Here is a 14,266-nt window from a genome sequence, read left to right as displayed (position 1 = left end):
CAATATGGTCAACAGAGAATTACAATAGCAGATTGGGTTGGTGGGATGTTTTAATTTATTTAATTTAGGAGTGAAATTAAAGGTAAACTCCACGTTGAAGTATTTATATATATATATAATGAATTACAAAATCTATGCAGATTCATTCAATTAAAAGTAATGGAAAATAAAAATACTCATTTAAAATTATGCATTTTTTTTACTCCAGTCTTTACAACTTCTGCTGTGAGCTCAGCACAGACCAGGAAGTGACTCACGATGCACGTTGCATGAAGCAACATTCTACGGAAAAGCCCACCTTATCCCATAAATCCATCCATACTTTTGTTTCGAGGGGAACTTTAGTTCAGTTGTCATCATTCTACTATAGAAAATAAATCACTGGAGTAAACACTGGAGCATGACACTGGAGTATATATAGATAAATTTTCTATACATTTAGTAGAGTCTTACTGGAACAAAACAGCAATAGACAGAATCTGTGAGTTTATAGAGTAAACAGGGCCGTCTTTAATTTTGATTGGACCCGGGCAAGCATTTACTTGGGCCCCCCTGACTACATATAGATACGCACAAATACACTACTTGACACACACACGCAGATACACACTGACCGCATATAGATACACACAAGAACATACAGATACACACAGACTACATATAGATACACTGACACACACATAGACACACACAGATACAAACACTGGCATACATGCAGATACAAAGGTACACACACTGACTTCATATAGATGCGGCTGTCACTTCCTCCCAGTCGGCTGCCGAAAAGCAAGGGCCCGGTCGCGCTGTTAAAGCGCCACAGCGCCCGACCGGGCCCCTGTTGACACAGGCCCACCGGGTGGCCCTAAGTGCATGCGGACAGAGGGCAAACGGAGCAGCTGTCTTGGGCCCCCCAGCAGGGGCCCGAGGCAGCTGCCCCGTTTGCCCCGCGTTAAAGACGGCCCTGAGAGTAAAGTTATTTATTTTAAATAGTAGATTACAAAATACAAATTTCCATGGCGGATAACTCATCGTAACTTAACGTGACTGTCACCTCAAACTTGCCTTTCTCCTAATGTTTCTTTTTCTCTTCCTCTTTTAGTATCGGTTCTTCTTTTCTTAATTTCTGATCTATTTCTCTTTAAAGGGACACTCCAGGCACCCAGACCACTTCTGCCCATTGGAGTGGTCTGGGTGCCAACTCCCACTACTCTTAACCCTGCAAGTGTAATTATTGCAGTTTTTTTATAAACTGCAATAATTACCTTGCAGGGTTAACTCCACCTCTACTAGACAGCCAGTAGAGGGCACTTCCTGGTTTCTAGCACAGGAAACCTGTGCTAGAGCGTCGCTGGACGTCCTTACGCTGTGTGAGGATCTCCAGCGTCGCTCATTTCCCCATGGGAAAGCATTGAAATGCATTTTCAATGCTTTCCTATGGGGAGCGCTAATGCGCATGTGCGGCATTGCCGCGCATGCGCATTAGGTCTCCCCAGCTGGTGGGCGGGATCAGTCAAACGGATTGTTTTCCTGGCACTGGAGTTTCCCTTTAAAACATAAGACAAAGTATGGACTACCTTTTTCTTATCTATTTTTCCTACGCTTGCAATCTTGACAAAGCAAACTTTAAGCGGTATTGTCACCGTCTGGGAGTTTTGCTAAATTTGCAAAGACCCCCAATGGTGACATCGTCGCAGGAGCTCCGATGGCCGGTGGGCAGGGAAAGTGAGTTCTACTTATACTAACCTGTCCTTCATGGTCACCATCATCCCTTGCCAACGGGTCCTCTTCTGCTTCTGGTGTTTCAGCTGCAAGGAGTCAACATCACATCTCGCGAGTACAGCATTGAGGTCTATGGGTGAGTTGACATTTCTTGACGGCAGTAGTTCCACCCAATGGTCAGCGGAGGAATAATACTGAGATAAAGTAGTCCTTACTTGGTCTCAGTATATCTTTTGACTGCTTTGGAATTTCAGTGAAATGCCAACACATTCAATATGAGACTTTCAGAAAGATTATATCTTTATGATCTACTCATTTTGTGTGTGTGTGGGGAGGGGGGGAGGGCAAAGGTGCTTACCTTAAGCTCCATCCGTTTGTCACAGTTTCCAGGTAGAGAAAAAATGTCCCTACTTTGTCTTGTGGTTTAAAGAGAAATAAACCAGAAATGAAGAAAATAAGAACGGATTCTGAGAGAGGAAACAACAGGAGAAAGGTAAGTTTCAGGTGACAGAGCAACTTTAATCTGCACACTGCATCTAATATAGGGGGTTGGGTGCCTTGAGTATCCCTTTAAATCCTAAATCAGATATCCAAAACATATGTCTGGGCAACTCTGTTCTTGTCATCAAATAAGCTCTGCAGTCACCAAGTTCTGACCTGTGATTTCAAACAACACTGCTCAAGTGTATCATGCAATGAATATTTGTACCATTGCCTTGACCTCATTAACAAGCTAAAGAATCATGAAATATATCCTATTCTTAATGCAAACATTTTACCCAGCTAAAAAAAATAAAAAATACTGTATATTCTGTATGGATTTTTTTAATTAAATCTTACTTTAATTTCGAGATTATAATTCTCTTATCATAAATGAATGCTTTGAAAGCTATTGCTAGCCTGCTAACAGCTCCAAGTATCTCACCATTGTTGAGTCTCGCCGTTGATGCGTCTCTCACCTCGACTGCGTCACTAAGCCTTGTTCGTTAGCAGTAAAATAGCTGGAAAGCTAATTAGCCATTGTTCATGTACCATTGAAAATAACATACAAAATGACAGTTTCTGAGAAATAGTGCGAAAAAAAAGAGTTGCTACTAAAATTACTAAAATCATTTATCATATAAAGGCTGAGCATGTATGCCCTCTAAGTATTCATTCCCCACCATAATTATCATTTATATGAACAATCTTCCTTACAATGGACTGACATGGCCAGCTATTATTTCAGCTACATCAGTAACTTAATTAGAAACGGTTCCCTTAATCTTCACTGTAGAGTTTCATTTTGACCTGTGATGGGGGAACTTTAGATACGGTGTACAAAAAGTCTGATAACAGGATGGGGATACATTTATTTGTTTTCTTAAATCATAGTTATTGTATACTGTAGTTTTAAAAAATTAAAAGGTTACACAAGTCCATTCTTCAACTTATAGCGGTTTGATTGACTAATAATTTCATACCTCCCAACAGTCCTGGAATCAGATGGACAGTCCTGTTGCCCCCAGATTTGTCCACTGGTGTCTCAGTAGGTGTAGTTCAAGTATGTCACTCTCTGTAAAATGAACTCAAAGAGTTAATGCACATACAGGAGAACTAAAAGAGAGGCTTTAGGCACTGTAACTGCTTAATTTCCTGAAGTGGTTATAGTATATAGAGTCACGTGGTGCCACCATTCCATTCATTGTTAAACCACATTTAATAGTTTAATGCTAAACAAGAGTCCCAGCAGTTGCCCTTGCTAATGAAGAAGTATTAGCCTGACCAGTACTGCACACGGTAATTAGCAGATGACCACTTTCAGCCTATCACAGCGCCCATTGCTGGTATGAAATAGTATGGTTTGCAGGAAGTGTTTAATCTCTTCTTTACCCATACCTCCAATGGGGGGTTATGTTGTGGGTGGCCAGGGAACCTCATTCAGTGTTAAACATTCCAAAACTAGTTAACACTGAATGGAGGGACAGCCACAGGGAACTCAAGCACTATACCTAACACAATGAGATTAAATGGATATAAAGTGTCTCTTTAAGTGGAACCCATAGCATTAGTGACTCTAAGTGAATTGAAGAACGTTTGCCAACACGTTGCTCTTTAATTTTTAATCCAAAATAATTCAGAGGTTAGTGACTAAAACTGCAAGCAGTTACAGTAAAAAAACTTTCAGAATCGTTTCTTTAAATTGACGAGCTTTTTGCCAAAGGAACTGCACAATTTTTCAATCCCTCAAGCTTGGCAAAGACCCAAAACAGGTGCAACATTCCCAGATCACTTATATGGTAGAATTCAGAAATGCTGTTTAATCTGACAAAAATCTTCAGAAAATGATTCCTTGTATAATGGCAACTGGAAGGTATATCATCCCCCATGCCTTTCCAAGAAGTGCTTCTCTCCATTACTGTTCAAAGGCTAAGAAGTTTAACTGCTGAAATTCCATGGTTTACTTGGCTGCTGGAATTATCCTCTCTCATACACTACTTTCCTGCCTACCCGTCTCGAATTTTTCAAAATTATAACTCTTTCAGTTTGGAGTGGGTTATCAGAGATGTACTTCTTGCATTTCCTGAGTTCCTGGCATACTCTTAATTTTAATCTATTTTAAATTTATTTAACCCACCAAAACTAGTATTACCAACCCTCCACACTCCACGGAATAGAACAATAAGCATTGGTAAGAAGATGTACATCACAAACAACCGGAAATTGAACATTTACTGCTTAGAAGGTCTTGGCTGCATCCTTGCTAGGGTGCTGCTGCTCCACTTGGGGGGTTTGTCCCAAAATTCCATCCAAAGAACAGCTACTGCTATGTTTTCTCAGAGGCATTGTTGCAAATTGACAAGATGGAAATACAAAGAGTACAATGAAAAAAACTCACTGTAAGTTTCTAGCAGAACTTCTACGATGACAAAATTAATTGACTTTCCATTATGCACTGACCAGCCCTTGACCACAACTTGGTTGTTGTTTCTCTAATCCAGGAATAAATGTTCCTCCTATTATTTTTATAATATGTCTATTATTTTGAAAATTGGATATCTGTATCCCTATGAAGTCTTTTCCCGTGGCCACCTTAGATGACTATCAACCTTTGAAAATGGAAAGTCTAGTTCAGTTGGTGTAGTTCACTTCTGATTTGTTGCAGTTCTTCTGAAAGATCACATCAACATGTGATGAGATATATAATATGACTGCCTTTGCCCAACTGACATCTTTCTTTAAAGTCACACTATCATGCCAAACTTATCATTCCCCAATCGCTTGCTCTTCTCTTCCTCTCTCAAAATCTGTTCTTCTTTTTTTTTCCTTTTCTAATTATATTTAAAACATAAGACAAAGTAGGGATTACTTTGTCTTATGTATTTTTCCTATGCTTGCCCATCTTTGACCAAAGGAGAACCTTAACCCCTTAAGGACACATGACATGTGTGACATGTCATTATTCCTTTTTATTCCAGAAGTTTGGTCCTTAAGGGGTTAAGGTTGTCCTAAAGGACAACTCGTTTTCCTGGCTCTATAGTGTTAATAGGTCCCCCCCCCCCATTCTCAGGGTCCCACTTCAGCTGGGCTGAAGGTGTTAAAACCCCTTCAGCCACTTATCTTTCTCCAGCACCGGCTCCCTCGGTGCTGGGGAACTCTCCTCCCTCTGCTGACGTCAGCGCCGGATGCCCATGCGCAGCAAGAGACCCGCGCGCATTCAAACCGCCCATAGGAAAGCATTTCTCAATGTTCTCCTATGGACGTCCAGCATCTTCTCACTGTGATTTTCACAGTGAGAAACGCGGAAGCGCCTCTAGCGGCTGTCAGTGAGACAGCCACTAGAGCCTGGATTAACACTCACCGAAACATAGCAGTTTCTATGAAACTGCTATGTTTTCAGCTGCAGGGTTAACACTAGAGGGACCTGGCACCCAGACCAGCCAGGCACCCAGGAGCTGAAGTAGTCTGGGTGCCTATAGTAATTATTTTAGTCCACTTAATTTTCTGTGATCAAAGAAAATTTTCCCAAAATTTCACCTTCTTCCATAATCTTGCCTTGCTTCATTTGCCATTTGAATGTCCTGTCATTTAGACTAGGTCGCAGGTGAGGACACTAAGGGACAAAGGGGGGGAACCTATTTCCCTCCGCCCCCCCCCCCCCCCCCCCCCCATTGCTAATTGTAAAAATAAAAACCCCCTAGTGGCCAGACGTCCCCAAGCTCCGTGTCACCCACTCAAAAAAAGTACAATTCTTCCTATCCCCATCACCCTAATTAATAGTTAGGGAGAGCAATAAACTAATTACCTAATTATCTAAACATTTTTAAAAAATCATAGATGTCTTCTTTTTTTCTAAAATCTTATTTTTTCAGCCCCCAAAAAAGCCAAATAAAAAGCTATAAATCCAGTGAAACCAATAAAATAAAAAAAGACCCTATCACAAAAATAAACACACCCCCAAAAAAATCCTGACACTAAAAAATAATCCAGTTGGGGGTGAGTAGGGGGACAATTAAATGTAGTGGAGTCGGAGAGAGGTTAAAAAAAAAAACGGATGTGGCCATGACAGTGCCGCTTTATAATCATTTGTTCGTATTTCTATTTTTATGGATGATTTTCTGAATGTAGTTATGAACTATGTTAAAAATGCTAACTTACAAAAAAAATTGTCATTCACACAGAATCAAAAGGCCGCTACTTTCCCAATGAAAACATTTATTTTGTTAAGTGGTAGTAGCAGATAATTTCCCCATATCTTGGTTAGATAAAAACATTTTCAGGTCGATTTGCTCGTTGCTTGAAAATCTTTTATTTTTATTTTTAAATGATCCTTTTTTTATGTATTTTATTGCATTGTCTGTATAACGCTTTAAAAAAAATGCAGGTCAGCTCCTGCCAGGAATGTGTTTTTAAAGGTCGCAGTCTGAAATCCTGGTCGGTTTACTGCTGGCATTATAACCGTATGAATAAACTTTGCTATGCGTGGTGACTCCATTTGCAAGCACTGCTGTTAAAGCTACTGTATGTTCAGGTTCATTGCATTTTATTCATAATATTTTTATGTTTACTTCATGCTAACTTGAACTGTCTTCAAAATATCTTGTTGCAACTTTCCCGCACCATAATTTTTTTTTTATTGTTTACATTAATCTGAGTCAAATTATCACACTATATATTTGAACCAGACATGAGGAAATTTAAATCTTAGCTTAGATTAGATCAGACACTTTAGATTAACTCTATACTATCAGAACATAGCAGTACTTTAAGACATTCAGTTCAGCATTGACTGTAAACTTTTCAGATATCACAGTGCAATCCAGATGATGTGCAGAGAGTGTAGGAGCTATTTTTCATTCCCCTCCCGTAGTCATCTTCTTCATCCTGTTCACTAACATCCCCTGCCGCTTCTGACTTTTGTTTTCAATCTGATTAGACAAGCACATCACATGTTTTAACTGAGGGTAGACAAGTGCTTGAAGTTGGTTCTATCCTCGACAACCTCAAAAACTTGGTCCATTGTTCACTGAGCAGTAGAAATTAGACTCTCTGAATACACATGCTTAGTTGGTCTCTTTCTGTCTCTATATTATTCGGCATCCTTGGGGTTCCATATGTAATTTGTCCCTGAAAATAAGACCGAGTCTTATATTAATTTGTACCCATGAAAAATGCACTAGGGATTATTTTCAGGGGATGCCGTATTTCGGAGAAAAACGGTAGCAAGCATGCGCTAGAAAGCAGGTCTACGTTTGGGGGAATTCCCCCGAACAAAGACCAATTCAGCAGTGCATGGAATCCCACAAATCTATGTTCGGGGAAAATTCCACAATCGTGATGTCCCGAACAGTTCGCTGGGAACTATTCGCCAGCGAACATAGCTTGTTCGCAGTCGCCGCGGCGGGCGAACATATGCGATGTTCGGTCCGCCCCCTATTCGTCATCATTGAGTAAACTTTGACCCTGTACCTCACAGTCAGCAGCCACATTCCAGCCAATCAGCAGCAGACCCTCCCACCTCCATGCCGAATAGGGGGCGGACCGAACATCGCAAATGTTCGCCCGCCGCGGCGACCGCGAACAAGCTATGTTCGCTGGCGAATAGCTCCCGGCGAACTGTTCGGGACATCTCTATTCCACAAACATTGATTAGCAAACAAGCAACTAGGGCTTATTTTCGGGTAGGGCTTATATTATGAGCAATCCTCGAAAATAAGCTTTTTATACGCTAAGCAAGTGCAAATAGTATGTCTTTGCAGAAAAGTGTTTCTTACTAAATTCGCTATAGTGTCTATAGTTTGCCAGATTTGGCTGATTGATGTGGATTCTGGATTTCTGTGTAAATATGCTTAAAGAAAGACTTTGCTCACACCATCTTTTTGTCCATATGCTGTAGATTATCTTGTGCTTTGAGGCTGAATTAATCCAAACCCTCCATTTTTATCCTGTAAACGAGCTTATAAATACATAGTATTTACCTAAATAAGCAGTCATCATGCTATTTTTGACATGAGCGTACAGCGGCATTGTTCCAAAACGCACATCGTGTTTTACACGTAGATACCTGTTTTTGATGCAAAATAAAAGCACGGCTTGTGACAAAGAACAAGCTGTCAGTTTTAAGATCTAATCTTTTTCATCAGTAAATAGGAAAAGTGGAATGAACGTAGTTCAAGAAAGACTGACCCCTCCAGTGAACTGATGTAGATTTTTGTGCTGAAAAGGCCCCTTTCTAAAAACACTCGGCAAGTCGCAATACACCGAGATGATTTTCAATCTCATTATTCCAAAAACATAACCAATCAACAGCTCCGGGCTGTGTTTATTCCTCTTCTGCCTGAAATTGCTTTGAGACCATGCTTCACTTGAAAACAGGAAATAAGAATGTAATTGTGTATATTGAAAAGACCGTTGGCCCTTTGAACTCATTGCATTTGTAACCTTTCTCTGCATCTTCTGGGAAACAAATATTCAGTGGCTTCACCCTCTCCGTTTCTTTGTTTGATTGCAGACTGGTCCTCATCACAAGAAAAGAAAAATGAGATGAAGCTAGCAGAAGTGATGTTAAATCACTGACATTTTAAAAGAAACGAGGCTACCTGAGTTCTGGCTGATGTTATTTGCTGTATTAAGGGGTGATATTTACTGTACTCGCTGTACGGGGCATTGCCCGGTGTCATTTAAACCACTCCGGGACTGTAAGTAGAGATTATCTCACTGGAAATGTCTGCTTGAAGAAGGATCTTATGTGAGCAGATACTATGCTATTAGTGTGCTTCGGGCTATGAAAAAATCAAACACTACGTTATTTTTGGAGAGTGCTAGGCCATTCTTTTTAACTGGGATATGTCTACTACCACCAGTACTTGTTAGTTCTATGGTTGACTGCAAAGAGCCGCGGTGGAAAGGAGTTCGGGGCAGATCCGACCTCATAGCCGACAGGCCTGGAGCTCGGATTACGGTTACGGGAAAAGTACTGATTTCGAAATGTTCTTGTTAATTGTCCAAGATGTTGGTATTTGTAAATATCTGTTATATAATGAAAGATATAACTAGAAACAGCTGTTTATAACTTGTGAAAAACAATTTATGTCATTAATGCTCATTTTTCCCCCTCCCATCCTGCTATGAAAATGGGGTATAAATATAACTGACGTATAATAAAATTTGAATTGGTTATTGAACACGTCTCTACTATTCATTTCCAATTTCCAGAGCTCTGAATGAGTTGGCAAATATCCATCATCCACAAAGGGCCCGGGCTGATTTTATCCCCAACAATTTACACACACTATTCACTAACATTTATACAAACTATACACTAACATATACACACACTATTCACTAAAATTTACACACACTACATCCTTACACAAACATACACTCTGCAGTCACTACATACACTACATCCTTACACAAACACACACTCTGGAGTCACTACACAAACACACTCTGCAGTCAATACACACACTACTTCCTAACACAAACACACACACACTTTGCAGTCACTACACACACGACATCCACTACACAAACACACAGTCTGCAATCACTATACACACATTAAATACTTCCACAAACACACACTATGTAGTCACTATACACACACTACATCTACTACACAAAGACACACTATGTAGTCACTATACACACACTACATCTACTACACAAAGACACACTCTGCATCCACACACTGTATTCACTAAACACTACATCCACTACACACACTCTGCCTTCACTACACACACACTACATCCACTACACAAACACACACTCTGCATTCACTATACACATCGCATTTAATACACACAAACACTACATCCACTACACAAACACACATACACACTCTGCATTCACTATAAACACACACTACATCCACTACACAAACACACACTCTGCATCTAATATACACCTCATACATTACACAAATGTACAATCTGCATTCACTATACACACTGCATCCGTTAAACACACACCGCATCCACTTAACACACGAACTCTGCATCCACTACACACATTCTACATCCACTATACACACACCAGAATCAGTACAGACACTGCATCCCTGTGGGCGAACTCATGGAACTTTCTGATGGCAGCCCTGCAGACCATCGATGAGATTCACATAAATACAATGAAGCAGCTGCTGGTAATTCCAAATAAGGATTTTGCAGGGTGTTTTGAACAGTGGAAGAGACACTAAGAGAACTGTGTGAGGTCCCTACTTTCCCTACTTTGAACTGGACTGAGGAGTCAATGTCCTATGTACAATGTTTCTTGTATTTTCTAAATGTACTCTAATATTTCATTTTACATGGCTGAACACTTTCAGGACAGACCTACATGACATATACATGCCTTGCATGGCATCACTATATTACTGCAGTTACTGTATCTACCTCTACAATATTGTAACCTGTAAAGTACTCCTGTTGGCACTAGAAAAATCTATTTTAAGGCTCCTGCCTGTGGCTCCATGAACATAAGATATATACGCATGGCAGCTGATTTTCAGGAGGCATTAACCTCTCACTGCCTGGCACCTTTTTTATAAATGCACAGCACTAGATGGCACTGGAAGTGGCATTCACCAGAGAAGCAGACTCTGACTGCAAAGATGAATAAGATTTAAAGTTTTTTTTTTAAAAAAATAAAAAGCAACTTGCTGCCTTGCATGACACCCTACAGGTCTTCTAAGCCTTAAATCTATCCATGATCACTGGGCCAGCAGCACTATGTCAGCTCGTGTCCCTGCCTCCTACGCACTCTATATAGCATACTCTATTCATTTACCTCCAATGGATATTGTATCTAGGACCATTGATCAGCAGCACTAAATAGTTTGAGAGCTCGGATTGTCCATGTAAATCTGTATACATTTTCCTCATTAATGATCAAATCATTGTGAGTCATAATGTCCATATCTACGTTAAACCGTGGATAATCATTTGACAACAGGCATAAAAGCAATTCTTATTATTTATGCCATCGTTAATTGCCTTTCATCAACATAACTCTACCCACTAACAAAGCAAATAAAAGAACTGATTCAATAGGATTTATTTCATTCAAGGCATCATTTTGCCTTCTGAAACCGGTGACCTTGGTTTGTAAATAGCTTAGAAATTAGGAAATACAAGCTGCCATTTAAAAAGCCCTATGTTACATTAAAAGTTAAAAGTTCTAGATTCTGCTTCCAGACTCGGCACAGTGACAATGTCAGACAGAAGGGAGGCTGTACGCTCGATTATCTAAGAGCTGGATTATTTGCTAGAGGGCAAAAAGAGCAGAGTAAAGTATTACATATATATCCAGAATATAAAAGAGTATTTCTGAGAACAGCATTGTACTAAAGGGTTTCTTGTCTAGGGACTCGTTGTACAAGTCCTAAAGTCATCTTTTTTGGTTTATACATATTTATTTGGAGACAAAAAAAAATTTTTATCCATAGGAAAATTACTTTTTTTTTTATTATTTTGTGTAGGTAAAAAGAAGTCAGTAAAGTTTGGTTACAAATTACCAAATGTAACCATATAGATGTCAATTTAATAAGTTTCCCAAATAGTGATGTCCCGAACTGTTCGCCGGGAACCGTTCGCCGGCAAACATAGCTTGTTCGTGGCGAACGTGGCGGGCGAACATATGCGATGGTCGGTCCGCCCCCTATTTGTCATGGAGGTGGGAGGGTCTGGGAGGGAGGGTCTGCTGCTGATTGGCTGGAATGTGTCTGCTGACTGTGAGGTACAGGGTCAAAGTTTACTCAATGATGACGAATAGGGGGCGGACCGACCATCGCATATGTTTGCCCGCCGTGTTCGCCACGAACAAGCTATGTTCGCCGGCGAATGGTTCCTGGTGAACAGTTCAGGACATCACTATTCCCAAATTATTCCAATCTGCTATAAAAACCTTCTAAATTATTTATCTACAGAAGTCATAATTAGAGGCTATGGGATGACGTTTTTTGTAGAGAAATCATTTGCAACATTTTTCCAGCAAACTGGAAACAGTTGGATAGCTTATTAAATTAAGCCATAGCCTGCAGAATACAGCACTCCAGTTCATACAGTTTATTTCTCACAAAAGCCTCAATTTAATTATTTTGGATAAACTTTTCAAATGATCACAAGCATTTCTTGATCTCCAAAAATTCACATAGACTAATGGTGTCTTCTGCAAACAACTTGTTTGAAAAGTTGCTGTTTTAACAATTTTTCAGAAGCTTTTCCAAAAATATTAAATCGAAGCCCAAGCTTGGCTTGGGAGCTTATTTAAGATCTTGTTCTTACTGATTACTTTTAGCCAAATTCTTACTTATGGGAATGTTTCTGTTTTGACAGCACCTTTGCAAGGAGAACTTTATTTATAGTTTTGATATTTTTTTATCAGCTATGAAAAAACATATCACACAGGTGCCACTGATGGTACTCTGTCCTAGAGACAGACCAGCATGATTAATTCCCAGTGACAGAAAACTTCACAATTCTTCCTCCAGTATAATACAATAAGTTTCACTGCATCACAGAAGTCATGGTTGCAAGTAATTTGTTTGAAGGAGTTAAAGGGGCCCCTAGCTAGTAGACTTATCCACAGCGAAATATTTGGTTTGGCGGAAGAGAAATGTTGTTCGAGTTGACCAAATTTTGTGCATGTGACTGTGATGTAATCAGCCCAGAGACAGGCTTGTTTTAAACAGATTAAGTTGTAAAGAGCTTTCTTTGAACCTTTACATAATAAGTTGCAGGATAAAGGTTATTTTAAGTAATAACCGTATACTTTGCGTAAAAGGGAAAATAAATGAAAAAAATAATTTAAAAAATTTCCTTTTATGAAATGAGTAACCATAACTACGCAATCCTTGTATTAGAACTGAATGACTGAATTTAAGGAAAATATTTTTAATTTTCGGTTAACTATAGAGAGAATACTGCTGAACCAGTCTGACTTCAGTGATTGGCGATCCGAGCAAAGACAATAAGAGAGAGAATAAACAGTGACGGTGTATCCAAAAGGAGACTTCACCCAGACCGTGTCTGATAGGTGATCAATGATACTTCCCCCCCTCCACCTCCTGCTGTCCCATAGGTTAGGGGTAACGTCTACTATTAAAGAGGCATCACTCTCGCCTCCTAATCTTTAATGGCTAATATCACCTTTATGCAATCCTTCTAGCTAGATCTGCTCACACATCCCAAATCTGCCTCTCATAGTCACTCTAAATCAGATACACTGGGGTTGACTCATCATGTACACATATTTATCTATATGCTATTCAACCCTTTTTCCAGTATGTCAGTGTCTCCCTATGGGGACCCCTGGGACTCTGTCCTTAAATACTCAACATTCACCATGACGTTGACCTCTCTGGTGTATCTAGTTTGAAAACATTTAGTAATTTTAAAATAGTGCTTTGTCTTTGCCATATGCGATTCATATTCTTGTCTACTGTTACAATATGATGGTCTCTTGTATATCATGCTTTACACAAAGCACTGCAAAAATAAAGAATTTAAAGGAAAAAAAAAACAGAAGTCCTTTCCTTGTCAGCCGGGAGATCAAGCAATAATATAAGGGTTAATCCGAGAGATCATGCAATAATATAAAGGGTTAATCCGGGAGATCATGCAATAATATAAAGGGTTAATCCGGGAGATCATGCAATAATATAAAGGGTTAATCCGGGAGATCATGCAATAATATAAAGAGTTAATCCGGGAGATCATGCAATAATATAAAGGGTTAATCCGGGAGATCATGCAATAATATAAAGGGTTAATGCGGGAGATCATGCAATAACAAAGGGTTAATCCGGGAGATCATGCAATAATATAAAGGGTTAATCCGGGAGATCATGCAATAATATAAAGGGTTAATCCGGGAGATCATGCAATAATATAAAGAGTTAATCCGGGAGATCATGCAATAATATAAAGGGTTAATCCGGGAGATCATGCAATAACAAAGGGTTAATCCAGGAGATCATGCAATAATATAAAGGGTTAATCCGGGAGATCATGCAAAAGCATAAAGGGTTAATCCGGGAGATCATGCAATAACATAAAGGGTT

Source organism: Pelobates fuscus, chromosome 12 (assembly GCF_036172605.1).
Source record: "Pelobates fuscus isolate aPelFus1 chromosome 12, aPelFus1.pri, whole genome shotgun sequence".
NCBI lineage: Eukaryota > Metazoa > Chordata > Amphibia > Anura > Pelobatidae > Pelobates > Pelobates fuscus.
Note: the sequence above shows the minus strand (reverse complement) of the source record.